The following is a 5481-nucleotide window of genomic DNA, read 5'->3' as shown; positions in this document are numbered from 1 at the left end:
CCATAAATACCGACTCGAATAACTTCTCGACAAGAAGAACTTACTCAAATCCACTTTACTAAATCATAACACAACATATTTTATGAATTAAACAGATAATAACCTCGTGAATATCATCCCCTTACCATATCACAGATTGACATGTATCATGAATACATACAAGTATAGCCAGTCATGCCAGATCACTCAATTTATTACCTTTTTTAATATCATTCAATTAGATTAGCGTACTCAACATGCATTACAGAACATTCAAATAACAACTTTATGATAATCACACCATACCACGTCTTGTGAGGTCAAAACGTCACAGAAACATTTATATATCACAGACCCGTAATCACATCCAACCAGTCAATCCTAATCACGTAAGTTACCAGCTGATAAAAGTTACCTCTCACCCGATCTTAACTCGTATACATCTCATAAAATATTCTCCCATTCGCATATCCATCGCCCTCTGCCAAATGTAGCCACTCCATTAATGCTCAACTATTAACAACCGCCTCATATAACCACATCTTATACTCTTTCATAACCATACTTATCAATCTGGTCCCTACAAAATCAACCACTTTAGATTTGCTGCTTTTCTAATATACCGTCACCCTTAACCACTAGTCACAAACCATAACACTACCACTGTCCGGACATCAAACCTCTTACACTCATCTCTAAACATCACGATTTCTTTCCTATCTTTGGTTAACATCCCAAATAACGAACATCGAATCCATCAACAAAATTACCTCAACATTCTTCCCAATACTATTCTTAATTATGTCATCATCTAACTCTCCATCAAAATCTCATATCATGCAGATATTCTACCAACTTCTTACTCCCTTAATTCGTCGAAACTCATGATTAATCATGTTGTCCTGAAACTTCTGTATAACCATTAACTTACTTACTCCTGATAGTATCATACGTCTCGACGATTCCTTACTTTTATGTTACATAACTCCGGTGAACATTTTTCTCAGCTTACTTTTATCCTTCTTTTCTCTTTATACTCAACAATACCTTTTAATAGCTCAACTCCTTATTACTTCTATCTAACCCTTTAGTGCACCAATTACCTTCTCATCGCTCCAAAACTCAAATCCCATTATTTTATATCGATATCATCTCACTCTTTCTTACCATGGATCTTCTCTTATTATGCTATCACTCACATTTGCCACTAATCTATCTATAAAATCAACGTTCACTGTTTAAACAATTGTATCTCTTTTGTACCTCTTTAGAAATCAGAATTCATTTCATACCGTTAAATGCCCAAGGAAATCCCACAGTAGTTTTATCTCTTAATAAACCAAATCTCCCAATCTCACTCACTGTGTACATATCTACCTCGCGACATGTCTCCATAAAGTTCACTGTTTACCACTCTTCTCAACCCCTTTAAAACGAACTTTCTTTCACTACATATCCATAACCTACACGACTCCTAACCATCTCCCTCCATAATTCTTTACACATCTCAAGCTGCCATAATTTGCGTCCCTCATTTCAATCTTTTCATTCTCACGTTCCATAAACTCACATCATCCCTTGCCCACATTTCTTTACTTTTACATTACTCAACATACAAACATATCGCTCATCTCATCTCACAAAACATTCTCTATGTCTCAATTAAGCCATAACGATCTTTCTTTTCTTTTTCCACTATCTATCACAACCACATATAGCTCATCTCCTCCCACCAAACTCATACTCACCAAAAGGTGCCACTCACCACCCCATAGGATGGGGTAACTTACGTATCAAGACCAACATACATGTAAAACAATGCATAAAGAAGCAAAATAACCACTTTGAATTAAACATAATATGCAACGAAGTCAAAAGATAAGCATATGACCCAAAACAGGGGTCACTAGATCGAGTACAGGCCACTCGATCAAGTAAGGGACTTACTCGATCGAGTAGGTCAAGATCAGAAGCACGTAAAACAAATCACCAGGGCTACTCGATCGAGTAACTAACGTACTCGATCGAGTTCCCCCTTACTCGATCGAGTACCAAGGATACTCGATCGAGTACCCCAATTCTCAAGACCTTTGTCCAGTTTTCGTAAAACAGTCATAACTCACTCATTTCTTGGTCGTTTTGGGCGTGTGACCTATCGTTAGAATCGTAAAAGGACAAGCTATCACCTCCAATTGGAATCACATCAAAATCATTTATGAATCTCAAGTTATAACAGTTTAAAGACAACCTCTTTATAATCGAAAAACACAACTACTTGATTTTACTTCCAAACAACTTAAACAACAACCAAGCAAACAAAACCAGTCCGAAACTCATAAAACCAGTATTCATAATCATATGTTACTATTTTCAAAAGCCAAGCAACAACATTCATCATGCACATAGGTTATTTAACTTGTCAATCATGATTTACCCACATGCTTTTATTTTATAACCTTACGTACACAATAGTATAATATACGACATAAAATCCCCTATTCACATGTTACTAACATCGCAATATTATACAATCCATTACCCACATAAACATGCTCCACACATGAATTTCATATTCTTATGCAATTACTTACTTAATCTCTTCCAACTAATTCATCCATTACAGCTACACACTTCTTACAACATATACCCATGAACAATCGTGGACAAGTACATAAACTTATCATACAACTCTATGCAAACAAAATATACGTATACAACACAACATTTCTATTCACATGTTATTATTATGTCACATTATGAATCATCCATCATGTTTCTCATTCCAACCACAGTTCTATATATCTCATCAATCTTTCTTTCACATTCTCAACTTTCTACTCCAAACATCCAACAATTACACATACTTCATCACATCCACACACAAGCTATCAAACAACGCATACGACCTTGCCACACACCCCCCATGTGACCGGTTCAAAATTGTAGGGCAAGTTCGCGATTTTAGGACGTCTCCCAAGGCTTTGCATTAGCTCCTACAACCTTTACCCCGGGTTCATTTTAATTGACTCCCTAGATTCATTAGATTCATTGGTTACAGGTTACAGGATCGTCGCTCTGATACCATTTGTAACACCCCCATACTCCAAGTGCCTTACCAGGACCACTCAGGTATAAGGATGCCACCATCTCGGTTACCCGAGGCATGATATTCATAAGACAATAACGAAACAACTTTAAAAGTAAATAAAGTTTAAAGTGATTACATAGCAATACCAACTGATAAAAAGAAATACAAGATCCTCAGACGGTCTACTGCTAAAACTATCAAAGCTATAAAATATCGTCTGACACAGCGGAAGACTTCTAACTGCCACGTGATGACTCATCCCAGCTATCCCATACGCGTCATATCATACCTGCTCGAATACTGCTCACCACCCCCGAATGGATCACCACAGTTTTTAAAACATTTAAACGGGGTCAGTACTAATCACACAACTCAATATATATCAACAATAAGATAAACAGACAGTTTAACCGTCATACACAACCACACCAATTCCAACAATCTCAATCACCGACTGTCCACTGGACCAGCCCTACCAGTGGGGGACCGCAGCCGCACCCACCAAATCCCCGCTCCTCATAATGAGCGATAACCCTGTCCATTAATGTGCACATCCCTTCAGTGGCGGGTTCCACAGAAGGCGAAACTAGGGCGTGAAGCCACTCCCGCAAGTGACCCCACTCAGCCGAGGACACGCCTCGCGAACCACAGACAACGATCACAACCACAAACACAAAATAATTACTATATCAAACAACCAATCACAACACATCAACCAATATCCCATTATGGGACTAATACTGAGTAGGAAATCCTACACTGAACAAAGAACACAATCGACGGTCTCAACAAATTTGTATCACAAATCCTTTTCTACGAATCCTCCTCCTAACATATAATCACATAATTACTAACAATCACAAAACTAACACAAAACCCCCAATCCTAAAATTAGGGTTTAACGAAACTTGACGAAATACTATAAAATTGGTATGTAGATCTTACCCTCGACGCAAGGATCACAAAGGTATAAAGAACGATGGAATCCGACCTCTCAAGCTCCGGGATTTGTCAACAACACGAATGAATGCGAAGAACGTAACTTGAATCTCCCTTTTAATGTTATTAGGTTTGTAAAAGTGTATTATGAAAGTGACGGAAAGATTTATATATTAATCCGTGTTATTAACAAAACCCGTCGAATTATCACCCGCTAACCGAGCTACTCGATCGAGTAGCTAAGGTACTCGATCGAGTGCCCCCTTACTCGATCGAGTATCCTAGTTACTCGATCGAGTACCCAACAGGTCAGAAACTATTTTAAAACGCAACTCACCCTTACTCGACAGAGTAAGGCCTACTCGATAGAGTACCCAAAGACTCATAAATACGGAGTATTACAGCTTTAGGTAGACATCCCAAGTAAATGAGAGCATTATCATTTCGGTTTTCCGAGGTAGTAAATTACAAAGTCCAACTCACCAAAGTACATTAAATAAAACTTTAGTGAATACATGTTTATTACAAATTTACCAACTAAAACTTAATATAAAATAAGATACAACTCGCAGCGGAAATACATAAAGTGATTAAACAATCTATGTGTTCTAGACATCTAGGTAGACTGGCCAAGTCCTCACGCATTCCCATAAGCTCCCAAGTCAGCTAATCGTTAGTACTCGTCAAATATGTTCCCCATTATGGTTCATCACAGGTGTTCACGAATACACGATCAACCACGAGGTTGAGTAGGAATAAACACTAACAACAAGAACATACGATAGACAATCCAATTCAATTCACATTGCACAACTCCCTGAACAACGTGCTCCTTTCCATAACTTAGCACACATCCCTTAACAACGTGATCACATTACTTTGGTACCCCTCCCTTAACAACGTACCACCATTATGTAATAGTACCCCTCCCTCACAACGTACATATTACAATCACCCCAGAGTACAAACTCCCTCAACAACGTACATCTGACTGTAGCACAGCTTATCACAATTTCCACATTCATAATCAACGATAACAATTAATTCACCTGAGCGATTGTTTCAACAAATCAAAGAGACGGTATGCCATCGGATTGGTAGGAAAGTCAATCTCCCTTTAGATGCTAAAGATAATGTTTGGTGGGAGAGAATGATGAAGTGAGATGAGCTTGATTGTTTGCTGTTAAGTTGTTGTTTCGATGATATCTAGAACTATCCGGCTTGTTGTCTTAGATAGTTTTAGATAGCGAGAGTAGAGTAACTGGTCCTTGTACCAGTAGATGTGTATAATGTTGGTCCGGGTTTTTTTATTATTTATATAATCACTCACATTTAACCAAAAATAAAATAATTAATTCACCTCATCACAATTATTAATATCAACCAACACAATGCAATATAATTATCCCTTCCAACAAATACGATAATATCAACCAACACAATACATTATAATTCTCCCTTCCAACAAATACGAT

Source organism: Silene latifolia, chromosome 6 (genome assembly GCF_048544455.1).
Source record: "Silene latifolia isolate original U9 population chromosome 6, ASM4854445v1, whole genome shotgun sequence".
In the NCBI taxonomy this organism is placed as follows: Eukaryota; Viridiplantae; Streptophyta; class Magnoliopsida; order Caryophyllales; family Caryophyllaceae; genus Silene; species Silene latifolia.
This window is presented reverse-complemented; position numbering follows the sequence as displayed.